Below are 24,501 nucleotides of genomic sequence, written 5' to 3'. Positions count from 1 at the left end.
TTTGTACTGTATTCTGTGTAGCTTTGGTGCCTATCCTGGATCTCATTCTGACCTCGAACTCACAGAGATCCACCTGCCTCTGCCTCCCTGAGTGCTGGGATTAAAGGCGTGTGCCACCACCACCCAGCTTTTTCCTGCTTCTTTATGTGGACAACTGAATGACCTTTCTAAAATCCTGACTCAGGAGGATGGGGTGGACACGGTTCACTGTTAAAGCACATGCTTATCTGCCTAAGGCCTTGGGTTCGTTTGCTCTCCGACATCCTTCCCCCAAAAGATGACTATATTTCTTTTTACTTTGTAGGGGTCTCACAAATGTCACCATCAGTCTTCTAGGACTTTGTACTGTTTAGAGACACTTGTATTCTAACATGCCACTTTTTGTTTGTCAGATCCCAGAGAAGCCCAGGACAAGTCTCACTCAGTACCTATGGCTCCTCCCAGCCCTCCTCATCCCATCCCCCTACACTAAACCTCTCCCTCCCTCACAGGCTGGCCTCCCCCACCCCCACCCCGACTTCTCATTCTCATTTTGGCTACTTGCTCTCTTGGTTCTTCTCTGGGTTCCGAGCTGGCCCTCCTCTTTCCCATGCACTCTCCTGATCCTCTGGACCTTCTCTCCCCTCTCTCCTCTCTCTCTCTAGCTCTCCCCTGCCCCGCCTCTCTCATGGCCCTGTTCTGCCTGCTGGCCAAGTTCAGTCAGGACCCTTCCAGATGCCTCTGGCTAAATTCTTCCTCGTATCTACAATAAATCTGCTCCTCAACCACGCCTAGGAAAAGTCATGTCTTCATTTTCCTTCATTGTTGAGAACAGTTCCGAACTTCATCTTCTTTCTCAGGCATTTGGAGTTTGTCTAACAGAGACAACACTGAACCTATGAAAGACCAGGTGACTGAGAGACTTCAGAAACACGGCTCTAAGGAACTCGGATGTTACCTCACTCCTTCAGGTCTAAGATCCCCAACTTGAGCACTTTGTTCGAATTTAGTTGACAAAATCACTGCCATTTCTCTGACTCCAGTCTGGAACAAGGGTCGCTTTCTCGCCGGCGAGGTCTCAGAGTTACACCCTGGGCTATCTACTTTAAAGAACTGCTCACGGGCAAGTTTGCACATTTCCTTCTGGCATCCTATTGTCTGCCTTATCTTGAAAAACAATGACACACTGTTGGCCTTGGAATGGGAACATGTCGGTCCTGCCCCAAATCCAGGAGGCTGCCTGCTTTGAACTGTGAACAGCGATCCAGGGGTTACACTTCGTGCTCCTTGTAACCAAAAGCTCATATCTGGCCAGCAGTAAAGACTTACTATGAGGACACAAACAAAACAAAGTAAGTCTCCACATGGCAGCTGAACTCTGACCCGGAAGCTGAGTGCTTTGACTGAGTTCCCAGATGATAATGCACTCAACTGTAATTTCTCTTATGCACGAGATGTATTTACTTAGTGAGGGATGAAGCATGTCAACCCTGAACAGTTCACACTACACTTTAAACCTGAATGAGGTTTCTCCTTCAATAGGAAATAAATTATAAGCTGTATCTATAAGCTCTGCCCTAACCTTCCTTCTCCCTACAACTCTGCTACAAAGAGCAATGTGATTAAGAGCAGGCAAGTTCCCTAGGGGCCAGAGGAGGCGACTTGTGAGAGACAGTGGTAACATGCAAATATTTTAAGATTATTGGATTTTTAAATCTTTTTAAATTTTATTTATTTTTATTACATTTTAGTGTGGGGGGGGGCAGTCAGCAGCTTGTGGAGGTCAGAGGACAACTTGCGAGCGTCAGTTCAGTTTTCTCCTTTCACCATGTGGGTCCCCAGGAGCGACTCAGATGGCCAGACTTAGTGGCACATGCCTTTACCTGAACATCTGATTTTGTTACACAAAGTAAAAGAAACAGGAGCCAGGTGTGACACATTCAGGAAGAATTCAAAGCCAGCCTGGGCCTCAGGCAGGGAGGGAAAGTATGTATAGAAGCCAACAGCAAGAAAGACTTCAGCCGGAAGACCCAAACAGAGCATAATGCCAAAGAGCAGCCGAGGATGAATGTCAGCTCCAGGAGCCCCAGACTGTTCACGACATCACAGGGAGACATCAATTGTTAATGAAGGGATGGAAATTCATGAGGAGTCAGCTTCCCAGTGCGACATCCACTTCTGGACCTCCGTGCCCTCTGCCTAAGGAACAGATGAAATGCCATCTGCTCACCACACCACCTGGCAAGAAACAGCATCAGCCCGATGTACCTGTCCCTGCCTCTCTAATATGGCCACGAGGAACCCGACCCTTCCTTCTTGTCCATCCCCAGCTCTGGCCAGAGAACGCTAGCGTGGCAGAGACAGGAGACAAGGTATGAACCTGTATCACCCGCGACTGAGGCGAGTGTTCCTCTCACAGTACTGGTACCAATGCCCTGAGGAGAAGAAGTGGCAAGAGAGGAACCAGCCAGCAGACTGCAAGGGTGGGCAGACGGAGTGCATGGCGCTAACCACTGCACTGCGGAGTAAGGATGCTGAGGGGAAGCAGGAAGCTGCGAGAACTATAAACGGATGCAGGCCTGCATCGCGAGAATGAATTCATTGATACTGGTTTTATTTATATGTGCTTCTGTGTGGAAGTGTGCTACATGTGTGCAGGTACCCGAGGAGATCAGAAAAGGGTGTCACAGTTCCTGCAGCTGGAATTATAGGTGGTTATGAGTCACCCTCTGTGGGCGCTGGGAGCCAAACTCATCCTCTGAAGAGCAGGAGTGCTCTTAGCCACTGAGACAGTCCCCTGAAGGTGCAGGGATCTCAGGTGTGCTCCCCATTCTCAGCACAAACCCAAAATTTCATTCATATAAAGTGTATGGTAAGATACTATGGAACTTTCTGAATACCTCACCTTTTTCTTTCTTTCTTTTCTTTTTTTTCCATAGCTGGGGGTGGGGCCTAGGGCCTCACAGACACTGGGTCAGCCCTTGTAATGGTTAGTTTGAGCTGTCACCTTGATACAATGAAGACAGTCTCAATGAAGGATTGTTGAATCAGGGGACTTGTAGGCACGTCTGTCGGAGATTGTCTTGACTGCTGTAACTGATGTGGAAAGATGCATTCTGAATGCTGGGGGGGATCATTTTATGGGTGGGGCCCTGGACCATATAAGAGTAGAACTGAGCATGTTTGCAATTATTCTCTCTCTGCTTTTTAATTTTCCTCCTGAGACAGGGTTTCTCTGTGTAGCTCTGGCTGTCCTGGAACTCACTCTGTAGACCAGGCTGTCCTAGAACTCACAGAGACCCGCCTGCCTCTGCCTCCCACATGCTGGGATTAAAGGCATGCACCACCATGCCAGCTCTCTCTCTTGACTGTGGCTGTGACTATCGGCTTCAGTTCCCGTCTTGACTTCCCTGCGGTGATGGACTGTAACCTGGAATTAGAAGCCAAATAAACTCTCTGTCCTCTTAGTTGTTTTTTGTCAGTGTATTTTATCACAGCAGCAGAAAGGGATGGTCCCACTTTCACATATATGCATCATATGCACACAGATGGTAATAGCACATCATTTTTACTAAGTTACTTCTTTTAGGTATTTTATCACGGCAGCAAGGAAAGTAACCAACACATATGCCAAGAATGAAACCTACCCCAGAGGACCTGAGCTGAATCTAACCTGAAAGCCTCCTCCCTGAGGACTAATTTGCATGGTACCAGAAGGCCCCATGCAAGCTTCCAAGGGAAAGAAACAACCAACAGTCCTACCCAGCTAGGGTACCTATGAACCACAACGATGCCCAGCATGGCATGATAACCCTAAGGGTCCCTAGTGGCGTGCAGACCTTGTTGGTAACCAACAGCTATTTAGTCAGTCTTAAGGCCTGCTCAACAAGAGGGAAACCATGTTTGATACTGAAAACCTAGCCAGAACCTGTTATTAAACCAGCATAATCCCTAACTACTAAATATTTATCTCTCTAAATATTTATCCTAATACCCATGGATAAATGCAGCTCTCACCCCCATCAAAGACATTTTCTTTTTGCAACAGACTATTACAGAGAGCCAAAACCAGTCAAAATGACAAGACAAAAGGTTACGGAGTGCCTGGCCCCAATGGACACATGTACTAGACACTGCTGCATCGAAGGCTTGGAGAACATCGCAGAAGAGGGGCGGGAAGACGGTGAGGTCCAGAAGGACGTACGTTTGCTCTAAGTCCGTCTCCTAGAAACATGAGAGAGGACGCACCGTGAAGTCTCTCCAACACGCCTGACTGAACGAGACCTGAACCATACCAGTGGACATGCGGACACGGAAGGGGAAAAGCTCACAGGACTTCAACAGGAGACAAGGAGCTCCGGGCAACCTGGCAATGCTGAGAACAGGAGAAATGGTCTGAGACGCTCAGGACTGGTTAACCAACACCAAGTGGTCAGCTCTGAGAGCATAACGTATACAGGCAGGGAATAGTATATGGACCAAGCAGGTTGTGTTTACATATTTAGGGTGTGTGTGTGTGTGTGTGTGTGTGTGTGTGTGTGTGTGCGCGCGCGCGCGCGCACAACAACTAAAGAGAAAGAGGCCATGAGTTTGAGAAAGAGAAAGGAGTGTGGGTACATGAGAGGGGCTGGCCGAAGCAAAGGGAAGGGGGGCATGATATAATTTCAAAAAATATTACACATTTTTGAATTATTCTGAAATAGAAATTTTGTGTTAGTAGCAGTGAACCAAATTAATTGGTTTAGTTCACTTTACCAGTGGTAAATCTATGCAAAGAATGATTTACAATTGGAAACAGATGTTCATGACTTATTGTCATGGTTTCTTAATTTCTAGACTATTCTTGTTATATATTGTACTGAGGCATAACTTTTAAAAGGGAGGTTATATTGTGGCAGTTGTCTTTGATAAATATCATAGCACATGATAATCATTAAAAAATCATAATCAGAAACCTATGATTCATCATAATGACTATATATGCAAATATACTATTAAAAAAGAATGAAATCTTCATATAGACCTCAAAAATAGCAATAGGTTATTTTCAAATATTAAAGGGAAGCATCAATAAAAACAGGGAATTGGTAATGTTGTATCTCACTTAAGTTTAGAAATTTGGTACAGTTTATAACCATTCTCAAGAATGTTAAGTCCTAGACATGGTGGCGCACATCTTTAATCCTAGCACTCAGGAGGCAAAGGCAGGTGAGTCTTTGAGTTTGAGGCCAGCCTTGTCTACAAAGTGAGTCCAGGACAGCCAGTGTTACACAGGGAAACCCTGTCTCAACACCCTCCCCCCCCAAAAAAAATAAATAAAAATGTAAGTCAGACATGGTGGTGCACATCTTTAATCCCAGCACTTGGGAGGCAGAGGCAGGATGCCAGGCACCTTTTCTACAAGTTCCAGGCCAGTCGGGGCTAGCTACTGTGGTGGTATTCTAATTGTACTGAAATGTGATTTTGATTGTATGTTAATAAATAAAGTTGCCCGGGGGTCAGAGCTATTAGAGCCATAGTAAGAGTGTGGCAGTGGTGGCACACGTCTTTAATCCCAGCACTTGGTAGAAGAGCTAGGTAGATCTCTGTGTGTTCAGGGATACAGCCAGCATTGGAGACATACGCCTTTAAGACCTAGGGGGCTGCACATACAGACAGTGACGAGGCAGTCATGTGTTTGGGTTTACAACCAATGAGAAGGCAGAACAAAAGACTATGAAAAGACTTACACACAGGAAATAGCTCTCTTTCGGGAAGCTAGGACCACCGCAGGAGGAAGGGTGAGATTTTAGCTCTGAGCTCTGACCTCTCGGCTTTCTCTTTTACATTGTTTCTGTGTTTCTTATTTAATAAGACGGTTGGTTACATCTACAAGCTACAGAGTGAGACTCTGTCTCAAAGACAAGGGAGGGGGGGGGGAGATAGACACACTCACTCCATAATTCACAGATACCAGAAGTGACATCTCAAAACAAGAAACCAGGACTAGAGAGAAGATGGGTCAGCAGGAGGCAAAGCTCTGCTTCTGAAATCATTCCCTTCAGTCACAGCCAGGCTCCCTGGCCTGCTGGCTCTGAAACCTTACGTCACATTAGCTCAGCTCTCTGAATCTCTGTTTCTTGTTGTAAGAATGGAATCAGGTAACACATGGGCAATGGGTAAGGCGGCCTGTAAAGATAAAGCATTAATCACACCTTGTACGCAGTCCTGGCTGTCAGGGCATTCATAAAATTCTGCTTTTCTGGAACGGTCCAATGCCTGACCAAAGACAGTTCCTGCTGTGCGTTCCACGCAGCCATTCACTTGTGTTTACTCAGCTTAGGACTCCGTGTGCTCTCAGGCACTGACATTCTATCAGTCCTAGAACATCAAGGATCTCAGTAAGTCTCTGCCCATCCTCATTCTTTCCTTCATCACCCCCTTAGATTCTCTTATCCTAAGATCTCCATCACTTGACAAGTCTTCTGTAATCTCTCCTTACAGTCTGTGCTCAAATCTTTTTTTTAAGAAAGATTATGTGTGTAGGTATTTTGCTTCCATGTGTTTCTGTGCACCATGTGTGTTCATCTTGCCCAAGGAAGCCAGAAGAGGGCATCAAATTCCCAAGGACTGGAGTTGCAGACAGTTGTGAGCCACCATGTGGGTGCTGGGAATTGAATCCAAGTCCTCTGGAAGAACATGACACGCTCTTCACTACTGAGCTCTCTCCCCACCACCCTGAATGCTATTTCCCCGTATGCCCACTCTTAAGTTGCCTTTGCCAGCTCTTGCTCTGTACTTTCATAGTGTGAGCCCCTCGATAGCACACAGCTTCATCTGTGGGGACCTTGCACAGGCTGAATAAGGATCACTCCTTCACGAATGCTTGTGTTAATAGCCAAGTCTACTTTTTTATACTGCTCAGCATGGAGCCACAGTTCTAAAGGCTCAGGGAAGACTGTCTTCAAGAGGATGCTCAGCACAGGCTATGTTCCTACATTGAAACCCATCCCACCTCTTTCAAGAACAGTGATGTTTAAGAGCCCCAGTGCTGCGTGACATATCCTGTTCCAATGCTCTATTTGGGTTCCCTGCTTCAGATACAAGGACTCCTTTTTAGTTCCCACAGGGCAGTTAAAACTCAAGCCCACTGGATAAATACCTCCATTCCGTTCTCTAAAATAGCTGTTGAAACATGTAACATTTGTTGAACATTTAATGAGTGCTTGGTATATGCTAACATTCTGTGCATGTTTTATTCCATTTGCATAGAAACTCTATTATCTTTCCCATCTTATGGATAAGGAAACAGACCAAAAAAAAAAAAAAAAAGTAACCTGCTCAGGTTTATCTAGCAAGCAAGCAAGTAAGCCTCAGAACTGGGATTGAACCCAGACATGAGCATTAATCCCTGTAAACTGCCACTCCTTCACAGTTCTCGTGCTCCATCCATCACAGAAACATGGAATGGCTGCAGTATGAACACACTTTCTCTTCTAGTGAGAAACCCTGAGACCAATTACTTTATTGGGAGTGGGGGGAGTGTGAGTGTGTATGTAAGTGCACACATGCATGATACCATGGTATGTGTATGGGTGGTCAGAAGACAACCTTGGGTGCCAGTCTTTACTGTCTATCTTAAGACAGGGCCTTTGTTCTCTACTGCAATTGACAGACTAGTTAGCCCATGAGCTTTCAGGATTTCTTCCTGTTTCCTTCCATTTCACGGTAGGAGTTCTAGGATTGCAGATGTGCGCTACCAAGTCTGGCCTCATGTGGGTTCTTGGGATCACAACTCAGGTCTGTGCACTTGTATGACAAGTTCTTCACCACTGAGCCATCTTCCCAGACTCCCCAGCAGATTTTTTTTTGTTTTTTTGTTTTTCAAGACAGGGTTTCTCTGTGTAGCTTTGTGCTTTTCCTGGATCTCGTTCCGTAGACCAGGCTGGCCTGGTCGAACTCACAAAGATCCGCCTGCCTCTGCCTCCTGAGTGCTGGGATTAAAGGCGTGCGCCACCACCATCCAGCCTAGATTTTTTTTTTAAACAAGCAGAAATGTTAGGTGGAAGTCTCAGTTATGTTTTATACTGCATTACAATATTAAAATATCTGATTGATCATTTATGAAATTGTTACTTTTCTAGTGATAGCAAGAGGTCTGGCATTTTCAAGATACATTATACATTGCTATTTAAATTTAAAATAGGATTCCTCTTTGAGGAAAGTTAACGTACAAGCTAGTGGAGAACACACAGACAGAATCAAGAACTGACCATGGAGAATAAAGAAATCTTTGACAGGAAGGAAAGGAAGAAAGAGTAGAAGCTGAGCAGGGATCTCAAAGCCACAGGATAAATGTACATTTTCTAATGACATCAAGATTCTAACTCTGTGCTGAAACGGATGGATTATTAACAGCACACCATAAAACATCCAATAACTTAGGTTTGAATGAATGAATGAGTCTATGAAAACAAGTGATTATTTAACTCTACAGTGAAGGGTAACCACAACATCGGAGTGGGAGAAAAACACCAAAAATTCTATGGTGCTTACTTGGCTCGTCATAAATCATTTATTTTCACAGCAATCCTACTAGGCAACTGTTATGAACAAGGCCATGCCCTAGCTATGGAAACTGAAGCAGTAACAGGTTAGGCTACTCATTCATGACCACGTTGTTCTCAGAACCAAGACTTCAACACAGCAGAGAGCTCCGGGCGCAGCCTGTAATTCAGTCTCTGAATGCCAAGACTCCATGACCAAGGTAGACTGTGAGCCATACGTTGAAGAGTGTGGACAAGTTAGGGGAAGCAGGAAGGGAAACTGACAATACAAACCCTAGTAAAGCCTGGCCATAACGCGAGGCATGGCCAATACACAGTCTACATGGAAGCATCTCCAGAGACCTATTTTTAAATGGAATAAGCAGTGTATTGTAGGATCCAGGATGAACTATCTGTTAGTTCTGCCTCTTTCTTGCTGTAGGGTTTCTTTCAAGTTATTTCATGCATGTGCTGCTATTATTGCCCAACTGGAACTGAAGCTTTTATGGCAACAGAAACATGTCTTTTGCAATCCTCACCACAACACAGCCCAGGGCACATAAAGGTGCTAAATATATGCTTGCCCAATTGAACTATAACACTAAAATTTCACTTTCACTGCCTCTTACCTAAGGACACAGATGCAAAAAACAAAAACATTACATAAGATGATATTTTAAACTTACTTAACAAACCCACAAATATTATCTGGTGGGAAACAGAGAGACAAGGGAAGCTTGAGTGCTGTGGGATGTTCTGTATGTCCTGTGGGAGCCCTTCTTGGGTTCCTTGTGGCGTTACCCAGCAGGTTTGCATAGAGGATGATTAGGACCATGGGCCTGAGTGCAGGTGTCTGAGATGGTCTGCACTTGGCTGTACTGGGGGATGGTCTGTATGTCAAGTTGCTCTGATTGGTCAATAAATAAAACCTGATTGGTCGTGGCTAGGCAGGAAGTATAGGCGGGACTAACAGAGAGGAGAGATAAAAGAACAGGAAGGCAGAAGGAGATGCTGCCAGCCGCTGCCAGCCGCTGCCAGCTGCGGCCAGCCACTGCCAGGACAAGCTGCCAGCCACTGCCTGCCAGCCACTGCCAGGACAAGCAGCATGTGAAGATGCTGGTAAGCCACGAGCCAAGTGGCAAGATATAGATTTGTAGAAATGCGTTACTTTAAGATATAGGAACAGTTAACAGGAGGCCTGCCACGGCCATACAGTTTGTAAACAATATAAGTCTCTGTGTTTGCTTGGTTGGGTCTGAGCGGCTGTGGGACTGGCGGGTGACAGAGATTTGTCCTGACTGTGGGCAAGGCAGGAAAACTCAAGCTACAAATGGCGCCCAATGTGTTGGCAAGAGTTTCCACCTAAAACCTGAGAAAAGATTCTAAAACGGAGCTAAAAACAGCTTCCTAATTGTGTCTCTCAAATGAGCGGCAGCTGCCGGTTTGAGCTAATTGTGCGTTCCTGGCGTGTGCGCTTAACCTGCAGTAAGGCGGAAATGAGGCCTCTGCAAGTGGCACATTAAGCTGCGTGGTGGATTTACCCTTTGCTAGTTACAAAACAAGAAAGGTTTCTGGGCTACACGCTGCTTGGATAAAAGCATAGACTCATGATAGCTCCCAGAGCTGGCGGTAAATGTACTACCATCATTTTGGAAAGCTGAGGTGGGCGGAGCCAGCAGCCATAGCACTGTTTCAGTCTTACAAATGCTGCAGTTTAAGGCGGTGGATTCACAATAAGACAGATTCAGATGGAACAAGACTTTAAATGCTTTACAATGTGTGTAAAAATGTACATAGGCTTGGAAGACAAAGGAAAAGGAACATAGACAGTTATATAAAGAAATAGAAAGTTTTAAAATAGTAAAGTCTTTAAAGAGAAAGTAAAAGTAATATAAAAAATAAGCCATGTAAAGATGGATATCACACAGAGAGTCTGGATTATATTGTCTTTGGGATTCTTAACTGCAGAAAGACATTTGATTGTAAAGACTGCTCAGTTGAATCAATGTGTATATTTTAAAGGTATTTCAATTTTGAAATTTATGTCTAAGGATGTTTTGCTTTGGAAAGGAGACTCTGCTTTTGTTTCTACAGAAAGCCAGAGGCTATGGATTTGTTCCAGATTAAGATACTTCAGGTTTGACCAGCCAAGACCACCTGAAAGGTCTCTGATGACACCATGGCCCAGATGATTCAACATCCAGAATTGTTTCAAGGCAACTGGCTCAGACGATACAGCCTCACGGACTACTCCATGATCCTTAAATATTCTTTGTGTCCCCATAAGATACAGTGCCCCCCTCCAGCAGGAAGTAGTTAAGAGAAGCTAAGCCCAAATTCCCAAATATACCAAGCTGGCTTTGGAGATGTGTAAAAGTTAAAACCTTCTTTTTTAAAAAAAAAGAAAAGGGGAAGTGCTGTGGGATGTTAATGTATGTCCTGTGGGAGCCCTTCTTGGGTTCCTTGTGGCGTTACCCAGCAGGTTTGCATAGAGGATGATTAGGACCATGGGCCTGAGTGCAGGTGTCTGAGATGGTCTGCACTTGGCTGTACTGGGGGATGGTCTGTATGTCAAGTTGCTCTGATTGGTCAATAAATAAAACCTGATTGGTCGTGGCTAGGCAGGAAGTATAGGCGGGACTAACAGAGAGGAGAGATAAAAGAACAGGAAGGCAGAAGGAGATGCTGCCAGCCGCTGCCAGCCGCTGCCAGCTGCGGCCAGCCACTGCCAGGACAAGCAGCATGTGAAGATGCTGGTAAGCCACGAGCCAAGTGGCAAGATATAGATTTGTAGAAATGCGTTACTTTAAGATATAGGAACAGTTAACAGGAGGCCTGCCACGGCCATACAGTTTGTAAACAATATAAGTCTCTGTGTTTGCTTGGTTGGGTCTGAGCAGCTGTGGGACTGGTGGGTGACAGAGATTTGTCCTGACTGTGGACAAGGCAGGAAAACTCAAGCTACACTTGAGGACAGGGTACTTCTGTCTCTGAAAGATTAAATATGATCTGGATGAGGCAGCAAATTCCCAAAAGAACCTATGAATTAGTTGCTTTTAAAATGAATTAAATTAGTGGACTCATTCTGCTTTCTGACACCCTAATGTGGGAAAATTCTGAGTTTGTAATTACAAACATCTTTGCTATGCATATTGAAGGAATAAGCTCACAAGTGCACAGAAAACACAAAGGAACAGCTCTAAGTTATATTCTAAAGTAAAGACAAATGGAATCAGGCCAGGGTCAACTTTAACCTAAGCTTTCATTTGTTTCTTCTCCAGTTTAACTTGAAACATTCACCTTGTCCCATTCTTGACTCTTTCAGCTCCACAGAAAAGCAAACTAGTACCTCCACACTGTGACAGAAGCAACACAGTGTGAGCCTGTGAAATACCAGGCGGAGAACCGGCTCCACAGAAGAAGACCATCTAGTGAAATTAAATACAGTTAGTAACACAAACGTTACTAATAGGATACTCCTGACATTGTACAGGTAAACAACTAGAATAAAGCGATAATTGGGATACCAAGGAAAAATGGAGCCATTCTTGGAGAATTTGAACATAAGGCATGAAATAGTAGACCAGGAAAACAACAGTATCATTATTACTGATTTCTGAAGAATTTTTAATCTAAGATTAGCTCAAAACCAGATTCAAGCTCTGATGGTGCAGCTTATAATCTCAGCACTTGGGAGGCAGAGGCAGGGGGATGACCCCGAGTTCCAGGTCAGTCTGGGCTACATGGAGAGTTCCAAGAGTGAATCCTAGTCTCAAAACAAACAAATTAACCAAAAGTAGAAATTGAGGGAGGCAGAGAGGGAAAAGGAGGAAGGAAGGGAGGGAGAGGGAGGGGAAGGTATAAAATAGAAAGAGGAAAACATGATTAATTCTGAAGAGTTGGTAGGTATTGTGGTACATGCCTGTAGTTCTAGTACTCAGAAGAGTCAGGTGTTCAAAGTAAGGGTGAGCTATACACATAGCAAGACCCTGTTTAAGAAGAAAAAAAATTGGGAGCAAATATATCAATGGTAGATACCTTGGCCTAGCATGTACAGAGCCCTAGGTCCTATTCCCAGTAACACACACAAACCAGGAAAAGAGAAAGAATGGTCTGAAGATCTTGAGCCACAAAAGCATTTTCTCCTGAATGATTTCCTGGCACCTTCTTTTCCTTATCATGATTGAAAATATCTACCTTAAAAAAAAAAAAATCTTCCTAAGGGGTTGGCTCAGTGGTTAAGAGCACTCACTGCTCTTCTGAAGGTCCTGAGTTCAATTCCTAGCACCCACATGGCAGTTCACAACTGTCTGGTGCTTTCTTCTGGTGTATATGTGTACATGTAGACAAAGTATCCATATACACAATATATGAATAAATAAATTTTTAAAAAAATCTTCATAAAAGCTATATAACTTGGCAGTGTTCCATTGAAATAAAAAGCAGGGAGAGCAAAATGAATCCTAAAAACAGAAAAACCTAATTCAATCATTGAAACTTTTCCAAGTAAAGCATGTTGGAACAAGACTGCCAAATGTTTCCACGTTGGCGCTCCCATGAATTTTTAAAGGCCAAGTTTCCATGGATTGCTGCTAAAGGCAAAATTAATTGTTGTTGGTTGTTTTTATTTTTTACTCTTTTTATTCTTTTGGGGGCCCACCACCCAGCTCCCAAATAAATCACACAGAGGCATATTCTTACTTATAAATGTCAAGCCTTAGCTTGGCTTGGTTCTAGCCAGCTTTTCTTAACTTAAATTATTCTGTCTATCTTTTGACTCTGGCCTTTTATCTTTCTCTATTTCTGTATACCTTTCTTTACTTCTTACTCCATGGCCTGCTGTGTAGCTAGGTGGCTGGCCCCTGATGTCTTCCTCTCCTTTTCTTGCTCCTCGATCTTTCTTCTCTCTTTTTCTCCTTCTATTTACTCTCTCTGCCTGCCAACCCTGCCTGTCCTTTCTCCCACCTTGCTATTGGCCATTCAGCTCTTTATGAGACCAATCAGGTGTTTCAGACAGGCACAGTAACACAGCTTCACAGAGTTAAACAAATGCAGCACAAAAGAAAGGCAACACATCTTTGCATCGTTAAGCAAATGTTCCACAGCATAAACAAATGTAACACATCTTAGAATAATATTCCACCTCAATTAATGTCCTTTATCAAATACTGAGTATTCTCTCCAAGGTCCACTGTAGGGTGGAGCAGAAAAGAAAGTTAATAGGGTAAATGATAACAGAGTTGAGACATGAAGTTGGTGTCCTGGGCTATCCTAGTTCAAGACACAAACACACTGGTACAGACACCATCAGCAAAGGACAAGCTTTGTAAGGAAGGGCTGGGAATAAGCAGAGGGTGTGGGGAAAGCCTGCAAACAAAAGCCCCACAAATGTCGCCTGGGCTGGCTCCGAACTCAATTCTCCGGCACATGCCTTCACAGTGCTGGATTATGGGCCTGTGACACCACGCCAGGTAAGGAAAGAATGCTGGCCTCCAAATACTGAGGACTGTATTCTACTTCACACTCTGTTAATAACTGCTTTGAACAGCTTAGGCAGACTGCTGGTTCCCTGTGAACTTTAAATCCTCCAGCAGTAAAACCTCAGGGTTCCAGAGAGCTCTTGAAGGGTTTTTTCTCTCTTATAGCTCTACTGAAAATGCTTGCCATGGTCCTGTAAACACCAACATTACTTATGATTTCACTTAAGAGATGTGAAATTAAAAAAAACAACTTTATTTGTGCATATGACTCGTAATACTACTATTACGCCACAACAAATTGACAAATAAAGCAACAGGAAACATATCAATGAAATCAAGTCAGCTTGGGGTAGTCTGCAGAGTCAATACTGTTCCCAAACTGAGCCTGGATCCCTGGGCAGCCAGTTCCCGTTCAGCTCCAGTGTGCAGGAGAGGGGCACACAGGGACCTAACTCTGCGCCCACCTTCTCTTCTGCTGACTATAAGAACTGTGGTGCTGTGCTAAAGGCATGATTTATTAATTTTATTCCACATTTATAAACAGATGTGTAGACTTCAGCAATGAAATGTCACATTGGAATATGGTTTTGTGAATCTTAAACTTGAATTATCTTAGGTAATTTTCTTTCAGCTTTTCACTGAAATAAAAATAAAATAGAGGATTTTTTAAAAAAGGATTTATTTATTTTGTATACAGTGTTCTATCTGTGTGTATGCCTACAGGCCAAAAGAGGGCGCCAGATCTCATTACAGATGGTTGCCAATCACCATGTGGATGCTGGGAATTGAACTCGGATCCTCTGGAAGAGCAGCCAGTGCTCTTAACCACTGAGCCATCTTTCCACGCCCTAGATGATTTTTTTTTTTTTTTTTGGTTTTTTTTGAGACAGGGTTTCTCTGCGTAGTTTTGTGCCTTTCCTGGAGCTCACTTGGTAGCCCAGGCTGGCCTCGAACTCACAGCGATCCGCCTGGCTCTGCCTCCCGAGTGCTGGGATTAAAGGCGTGCGCCACCACCGCCCGGCCCTAGATGATTTTTTTAATCTCACCCCAGAACCCACACGAAGGTCAAAAAGGACAGAATGGACTCTACAAACTAGTCCTCTGACCTTAACTTCACATGCACACATGGTCCTCACAAAGCTCCTCTGCTCCTCTCTCTTACACACACACACCACACACACACACACACACACACACACACACACACACACACACACAGTAGCATCTAGTTTTTGCTAAACTGGCACGCAGGAGGCAGAGGCAGGAGGAATTTTGAGTTCAAGACCAGCCTGGTCTAAATAGTGAGCTCCAGGCCAGCCAGGCTATATAGTGAGACATAGTCTATAACAACAATTTGCTAAAAGAAATTGAATTCTATATACTGCTTATTGTATTATACATTATCATAGCCAAAAAGGTTCCATATGCATCTCCTTTCTTTAACAAATTAAGTTAAACCGAGCGTGATAGTGTACACCTTTAATCCCGGGACTCAGGAGGCAGAGGTGGGTGGATCTCTCTGAGTTCAAGGCCAGCCTGGTCTACAAAGCAAGTTTCAGAATAGCTAGGGCTGTCTTGAAAAACAAACAAACAAAAAAACTTAAATTCACATAAAATCATTGTTTTAAGAGAAACAAATTATTTTTTAAAAATTACACTTATTTATTTGTGTGTGTGTATGTGTATATGTGTATATGTGTGTGTATGTGTATATGTGTATGTGTGTGTATGTGTGTATGTGTATGTGTGTATATGTGTATGTATGTGTATGTGTGTATGTGTGTATGTGTATATGTGTGTATGTGTGTATGTGTATATGTGTATGTGTGTATGTGTGTGTGTATGTGTGTGTATGTGTATATGTGTATGTGTGTGTATGTGTGCATGTGTGTATGTGTGTATGTGTATATGTGTGTATGTGTGTGTATGTGTCTATGTGTATGTGTCTATGTGTATGTGTGTATGTGTGTGTATGTGTATGTGTGTGTATATGTGTGTGTGTGTGTATGTGTATATGTGTGTGTATATGTGTGTGTATGTGTGTGTGTGTGTATGTGTGTGTGTGTATGTATGTGTGTATGTATATGTACAAGGACATACAGAGGACAACCTTGGGAGTCAGTTCACTCCTTCCACGTTGGTCCCCAGGATTGAACTCAAGCCTCTTTACCTGCCGAGCCTTGTCACTGGCCCCTGTCTATATTGGAGGGGCTTGATTTTTCCTCAAAAGTTTTGGTAGAGACTTACACAAAGTGCTCCAGGTGAGTATCTGTACAACAATCCCACCATACTTAGTAACATTCTGCTTACGTACAGCCCTAACATCACCATCAAGTTCGCAGGCAGTAACACCTGGTCCAGAATCACTCATGAGCCTACGAATTTCAAAGTTAGTCACCAAAGTGGCGGATTTTCTTATATATGTATATCATAATATGTTCTCTTGCATGGATTAGGGTTACTTAAAATTCATTTCTTTAATTCATCTAGGGTAAAGTATAATACTTCATATGGCAAACACCATTTTAACTGTATTATACAACCTAAGTGGAGAGCTTGTCAGCTTATCCCTTAGTCTTCCAAATAAGGAGTAGGAACTCAGTGTTATGGTTTTGGGAGTTAAGAAATTATAGTGTCCAGGATAATTCTTACTTTTAATTAAAGGCTCTCAGCATCTCACATATCCTTTTCAATCTCTCCCGCATACCAGAGGTAGATTAATCTTCAGAAAACACTATCTTTCTATCTCACATGATAAGAAACAGTGGCTCCACATACCTGTGGAACAAACAATTCTTCCTGTCTCAAAAATCCATAATGACATGTTACTGTCTGCTGCTCAATTTGGTTCATGTCATCCCATCTTATATTTTTACTGAGCACCAAAATATTCTCTGAGACACTCAAATAAATCTCAATATCTGTAACATCCCACAACCAGTATCTCGGTAAATTTTCCAGTGCTTTTTTTTTTCTCCTAGGTTTGCTGGTTAATTACACCTTTTCATTTTCCCCTTGGAAAAGATGTATCGTTGGCATAGGTGGGCTAGAAATGTCCTCATGTCCCCCTGGAGTGAGTGAGTCCCTCTTCCTGGCCAATTAATTCATCACACCATCAACACAGACGGGAGACATCAATGGCCCCTCACTGCTAAGTAAGCTTTGATTTAACTTTCTTAGACAAGAAAAAGAGTTGGTCCCGTTTGAATAATCAGGTTTTCTCCGAGTTAAAATTCAGTTACCTTTTTCCTCTTTGGAGAATTCCTTTTTTATAATTGAGGAGAAGAAGGAGGTAAATAAGGGTTTTGAGGCTTACGTAAGCCCGGGTGCTCTGACCTTTGCTTTCCAAAGCAGGCACCAGAGGCACCAGTCAGGAGGGGGAACACGCAACGGGGGCTCTCTTTTCAAGATCTCTTCTCACAGGCTCCTGAGGCAAAGGTCCGGCAGGAACTCCCGGGAAAGGCTTCCCTGAGCACCGAGCCTTATGGGTGCATCGCAGAGCCCTCAGTTCTCAAGCAGACCTTCTTAGAACATTTGCTGCCTCAGCCTAGTCCAGGGCTCCGGAAGCAGGACTTGGGCTCTGTACCTCGGCACACCCTCTGAGGCTGTCCCGGAGCTGGAGATCGGACCTTGCATAAAAGCAAAGCTCCCCACAGCGTGGCTGGGGGCTGGCTGTGAGACTCCACACACCCACTCCTGTCAGCTGAGAGGGCACCGGGAGGAACAGCAGCTGGCCTTAGGAAGTAAATGCTTTTCTAACTTAGAGGTTATTCCACAATAGATTGTCCTTGCTAAGGAAAGACGGGCTTCCGTGCCCGATTAAATGCCTTGAAACTGGAGTTCGCATGTGATACTAAGAAGAAAAACCTTTCATCCTCTTCTAATCCAAATGTTTAGTATATGACTAAACTAGGGAAGGCACATGACGCTGTTTCTATTTGTGACAGTGTGTACCTAATGTTTTAGGGATAATCTCTAACTGAGACAGAAAAAAAAACAAAACAAAAACTCCACAACAAACCTAAAAATAGTTGGAGCAAAACATTTAGGACACTAGGGACATAACTCAGTGGTAGAGCTCTATATAAATTCCCGGGTTAGGCCAGTGAGAAGGCCAGAGGGCGGAAGTTCAGGGGATAAAGGCACCTGTTGCCACCCCGACCACCTGAGGACATAGTGGGAGCAAAGAAGCAACTCTCACAAGTGGTTCCTTGACCTCCACATGAACCTGTGTTGCACGTGTGTCCCCTGGAACACACATGCCAGTGTGCGCACACACACACACCACACGCACACAAATAAGTGTAATTTTTAAAGTATTTTTTTAATTCCAGGGTTCAAGTCCCAGCACCCAAAACAAACAGAACAATACAAAATACTGACAATTTTCCTTCTTCATCCTCTCAGGAAGCCTGGGCACTTCCTCCTTTTATCTATGCTGAGTACGAGGGAAGAAATAATGTGGATTTCTTTCTTTTCTTTTTCTTTCTTTCCTTTTTTTTTTTTTGGAGACAGGGTTTCTCTGTGTAGCTTTGGAGCTGTCCTGGAACTCGCCCTGTAGACCAGGCTGGCCTCGAACTCACAGAGATCCTTCTGCCTCTGCTTCCTGAGTGCTGGGACAAAAGGCGTGTGCCACCGCCGCAAAGGATTTCTTTCTTGAATCCTTATAACTTATGTACCTTATACTTGGATTAAATAAACCCTTTCCATATTCTGTGTGTGTGTGTGTGTGTGTGTGTGTGTGTGTGTGTGTGTGTGAACAAACCTTAAAATCTTTGTACCTTCGTAAGTTAAAAATAAATAATTACACTAAGCTTTAGTAAATAAAACCCATTTTTAAAAAATAAGTCCTCATTGAAAAATCTTTAGCAATGACTTTTAGTTTACTCAGTAATTCTATTAAGTTTACAGTGGTAAGAACTGGACCTGCAAAAGACAGACACGGACGAAGGAAGGCCTACACATGCATTTAATACAAGAAACAGCAGGCGCCAAACTGCCTTCAAGCATAGCACACTTAAGGATTCTCCAACACTCAGGAAAACATATACCCAGTACTCTTAAAAAACCCAGGAAAACAACATTCTGTTGCATCACAAGGTGCACATATTTTAAGGGAATCATTAACTTCAAAGTCTACAAGTACCTGAAGAGGTTATTATGCTTTCATTGAAATCAGAACGCCACCACCTAATAACACTGAGTTTTCAAAACACAGCTAATACAAAAAAAGGATATAATGACCTCTCAGGTGGTTGTTTTACAGGGAGAACAATGTTGACATTCTCATAAGAAGATTTAACGAATATGATCACAAGATACAATTAATTACTTTTATTTATTTACATTGAGACAAAGTCTTACTATGTAGACCAGGCTAGCCTTGAGCTCACAGAAATCCACTGCCTCTACCCCTTTCTTAAGAGCTGGAATTAAAGGTGTGTATCACCTTAGGGACTATGATGTTAATTCTTAAAGTCACAGATACTGTCAAAATGTCAATGCCTAAATGTCAATTAAGGTTGCTAATTTGCTACTGTTTTATAATTCTTACTAGACAGTGCAATAGGGAAAATGCAGATTTGTCATTATTTTGATAGGCACACACTATCTTTCCATTCCAAATGGCCAGTGATGACAAGAACCAGGAAGTCCTAAGATAGCATTGGGCAGTAGTGCAGTGGGGACGCCATACAAGGTTTCTACCTCCAAATACGGTCATCGCAAAATCATGCCTAAAACACTTTCAGAAATCGCCAACTGTCATAAACCTTAAGAATTTCTAAATATACTATACATTTTAAATACCCCATATGAATTATTCCAATTGCTTAAAAAACAAAGGCAGTTCCTTGTTGAAAATAAATCTATTTTCCCCGTGGGGATGATCACAAGGTAAAGTCTGTATTAATGTAAATCTTAAAGGCTCAAAATGGAAGAGAAAGCAGTGTAATAGTTTAAAGACATCAGACCTTTTCATCCAGAACATCTCTTTTTGGAAGTTCTTCAAGCATAAAAGGGTTTTGTTTTTTTGTTTTGTTTTTTAAAGAAACTGAAAAGCTGCCAGGCTATCAGTTTTCTTCCTCAAACAACTAAAATGAATTTACTAAGGCTAATTTTCAGGAAACAATGTGTCTTACTATTTTTTTTCTTTTTCAGAAGGGATCTAGCTATGTTGTCCAGGTTGACCCCCCAGGCCCCTACTCTGGGGAGCCCCCTTTCTCAGCCTGTCATAGCTGGGACCACAGGAATACACAACTATACCCAGCTTATTTTTCTTTAAGAAAAAAAAAATTGTTGTTTTCAATTTTCTTCTTTAGTTTTTGGTTAGATTTTAGCGACAGGTTCTCCTTATGTTGCCTAAGTTGCTCAGGCAGATCTCCAACTCACCATCCTCCTGCCTCTAAAAAACAAGTTTTACTACATTGTATATTTAAGCTATATAGCTCCATTGTTTAGATACATATGTATTACATAAGATACATGGGTATTAGAATCATTATTAAAATGAAACAATGAATACAATCATCATGTCAGTTGTCCCCCATCCCCCAGTCATGGCTACAATGTACTCACTTAGCCAAAGCTTACACTATTCCTAACAGCCGCTCCGATGCTGTGGGCTAGCTCAGTCTACCTGGCAGTCTGTGCAGACTTTGTATACTTTTGCCTGTATCTTCAATTTTCTCTTTGTGGTCCTGAATTTATTCTTTTTATCAAACCAACTGCCACCAATGTCTAGTTTTAAATGCAGATGAAAACACTACCAGAATGTACACTCCTCTTTCACAAACATAAGTCTATCCACCTTTTCCAATTCTATATTTGCTTCTGCAAACACTCCAGAGGCTGCCTTACAGTGGGCCAGTCTATAAAGACTGGCGTTTAGACAGAAAGTCTGTTTACTGATCAAGGAAGCAGATATGCTTCTTGTATTAAACTATCAGGAATATTAATTAGGAAGTTTTTTAGAATGCAGGAATCAAGACAGGACCAAGACAGCATCCCCACAGAGGTCAGCTCTAAACCCGGTTACTCCCGCTCTAAACCACGGATGGTTTCACTTGAATTAGCACACCTGCTGCAAAGCAGCTCCGGGCAGGTGCCTGGCTGATGTGCCAGCAGCTTTATACAAAGCTGCCACATTTCCCTTTAACAAACATAAACTCCGGTTCCCACAGTTTCAAAGCCAAAATACCATACCCTCTTCCATTCTAAATTTTGCCTGAAAAAATTGCCTTGCCCTTGATAAGAACCACCAAGCTACAGAGGACCACATCTCCCAGACCATTAGCCATACCTGAAACCAGTTCAGGAAATAGAACAACAGCAGGTACCCTACCTGCTTCGCAACCAAGTTCAAGCGTCTCATAGGTCCCCAAGTTCTCCCTACGCAATGCCACCAGACTTACTAGACACAGACTCACAGCCCTGACACACTGTTGTCACACGGATGGAAAGAACTGTCACAATGACACCCCAGGAAATGACTGAGCACTCTATTCACCCCAGGATAGTCACTAAACAAGCACAGAGCATCAGTGCTCACTGAAGAAGCAGAGTTCAGTGTCAACATGGAACAGGAAGAGACTTCTTAGAACCCTCTTCCTGCACAGAATCTTCTCAGTATGAGAATGGAAACAGAGAGAAAGAGAAAAAGAAAGAGAGAAAGAAGAAAGGGCCTTTTTATGTATCCCGAGAGAATCTGACTCCCAGGGGAGAAAGGCATTTTAATCATCAAACACCAGTCTTCTGGCTCCGTGCCAGCCAATGAGGGAGGGAGGCATCAGCTACAGGTGACTCTTGAACATTGGCAACAGGGTCAGTCTTAATCGAGATGTGCTGAGTGTGAACCACATCAGAACTGCAGATTTGGCAGAAAATCTTGGAAAATATTGCGGCAACTGTGATATACAGAGGATTAGAGCCATTAAGGCTATTTCCACTTGGTGAATGGGACCGCTCGAAACGTTTTAGAATTAGCTTGTATTTCTTCTGAATGGTGCTGCTCCAGCTTTGACTCTGACACAAAGCCTAACATTCAGTATTTCCCAATTTCAGTTCTCATTTAAAATCTACAAGAAAAAAAAACCCAGTAGTTTCCTTTCTCAAGCAATTTATGATAACTTGATAAAAAAAAAATAATTTAAAGCCAGCCATAAAGTAACCAGCAAGCATATTAGAAAGAAAAGTCACTTCAAGGGGGCAAAAAGAGCACAGGATACAAAAACCGCAACTGTTAAGAGAATGTGATCACAAATACCTTAACTAAGCTTTTCTAAAAATGTAGGTCTAAATGCTGATTATAATATGCATTTTAAGCTGGGTGATGGTGGTGAGCACCTTTAATCTGAGCACTCACGGGCAGATCTCTGAGTCTGAGGCCAGCCTGGTCTACAGAGCGAGTTCCAGGGCAGCCAGAGCTACACAGAGAAACTCTGTTTCGAAAAACCAAAAACCAAAAAAAAAAAAAAAAAAAAAAAAAAAAATCATTTTAAAAGTGAAATGACTGTTTCCTTTTTAGCATCGAGGGCCCCAGGGGTGGGGTGGTTTCTGTATTACTCAAGTACTTGCAAACACAAACAAGTAAACACTTAACACTATAAAAATGGAAACAACTGAACACATGACACATACCTGCAAATCCCAGTTAAGGCAGCAGGAGGAGGAATTTAGGACTAGTTTAAACTACAGTTAAGGGGCAGGGCTTAGTATTTGCAAGCATGAAGACCTGCCTCCTGATCCCCAAAGATACAAATCTGTAACCCCAGTGTTTAGGGGATGGAGGCAGGTAGATCGCTGGCGGGAACTCTCTGGCCAGCCAGCCTAACACAATCTGTTAGGGATAGGTTCAGGGACAGAACATGTCTCAGAAAAGGAAAGTGGACAGTGACTGGGGAAGTCATCTGACATCACACCACACAGGGCACACACATGCATGCACACACAAACATGTACACACACGTATACCACATACACAAACAGGGTACTAGGGGGGAGCTTGGAGGCAGGTCATTTGCCTAGCTTGTGCAAGGCCCACGATTTGGCCTCGAACAAAGAAGGGGAAAGGGGGATAAGGTAAATAAATACAATTTCTCTTCCACCAACTGCTCAAAAGCAAAATAAACACTGCCCTAAGTTCTCAAGGACTGATTAGGCCGTGGTCCACAGGCACTATGAAATTCTTAAAAATGTACTTTTCCCACAGTGCTAAGTATATTTACCTTTTGTGGTGCCAGGTACAGAATTCAGGGCCTAATACATGCTAAGTAAGTGGTCTACCAAAGAGCTACATTATATGTCCTTGCCTTAAGAGGCTTATTTTAAAAGCAAAAAAAAAACTCAAGGATATACTTGGTAAGTGAATTTTGTTATTGCTCTCATATAAAAAAAATCATTTTGCTATATTCAATTGTTAAAATATTGCTCTGGGGGAGTTAAATCTAGACTACTTCTGAGTTTATCAAAATGCTCATTTTGGGGGATGATCATCTTTCTTTTTCTCCTTTCCTGAGACATAGTTTGAGTATATCCCAAGCTAGCCTTGAACTCATAACGCATCGCAGGCTGTCCTCAAACTCATGGAGCCTCAACCTGCTGAATGCTAGGATTAGAGACTTGTACCACTGCCTGGCTACAAAATTTTCAGTGAGGAAAGGATACTAAACAAACAAATTTAAGATCAGTGAATGGAATCCTCGGGATTTCCACAATAGTTAATAACTCCTACACTGTACTAACTTATTCAAAAAGGGCCATCTTCAGGTGTCAATTCTTTATGTCCTTGAGTTTCATCAGCTAAGGATAATCATCGGGCTACTTGGCAGGTGACACATTCCTCAGAAACTCTTTTCCTTGTGCATTTAAATGCCAAGCTCAATTATGCTGCCAGTAGAGTAAGCAGAAAGGATTGTACATATTTTAAACTAGGGAGCTGATTGGCCGCAGCTTCCTGCCTTGATGGACAGGATAATGGGTAAAGCTTTGAGTCCGATCCCTCAAACACTGAAACCACTCTCAAAGAATCGGATCTTCTAATATTGCCCCAAAGACTGCCAACATTCCCATTAGAACATTCTATTTTTAGTCTTTGCGATCGGCCTTTTAAATTGCATTCTACAGTACAATGTGCTTAACTAAGTTTACACAGAAGAATAAAGACGCTTCCTAAGGCTTTAATCCTTTTAAAGATAGGAAAGAATTTTAAGCTTTCAAATCTTATTTTTTGTTCAGCCTTAAATTTAAGCCTTGCAAATATGCATATTAAAAAGAAAAGGTAAATCTTGGCCCAGAGGCAGGACAAGAAGGGAGACAACTAGGCGATTTCCAGACAACCAAAGAGGTGGCGGTGGAGGGGGAAACAAGGTATGGGGGGCAATTAAAAACCACCCGCAGGAAAGCGGGCGAGCACAGGCGGCGGGCCACCGAGCAGAGAGACACCAACGCGGAGTAGAAGCCGCAGGATCCCCGGGGAGGCGAGCGCGCGCGGAGAAATTGGCGCGATGCGCGACAACAGC

General features: G+C 43.0%; 1 protein-coding gene across 2 annotated transcripts in view; it reads right to left on the bottom strand.

The window, feature by feature from the left end:
* The window catches only part of Cnst (consortin, connexin sorting protein), an 88,828-nt gene that overhangs the window by 63,920 nt on the left and 407 nt on the right, over positions 1–24,501 (bottom strand). The gene's annotated exons all lie outside the window — the stretch shown is intronic.

This window comes from Peromyscus maniculatus, chromosome 11, assembly GCF_049852395.1.
Source record: "Peromyscus maniculatus bairdii isolate BWxNUB_F1_BW_parent chromosome 11, HU_Pman_BW_mat_3.1, whole genome shotgun sequence".
In the NCBI taxonomy this organism is placed as follows: domain Eukaryota; kingdom Metazoa; phylum Chordata; class Mammalia; order Rodentia; family Cricetidae; genus Peromyscus; species Peromyscus maniculatus.
This window is presented reverse-complemented; position numbering and strand designations above follow the sequence as displayed.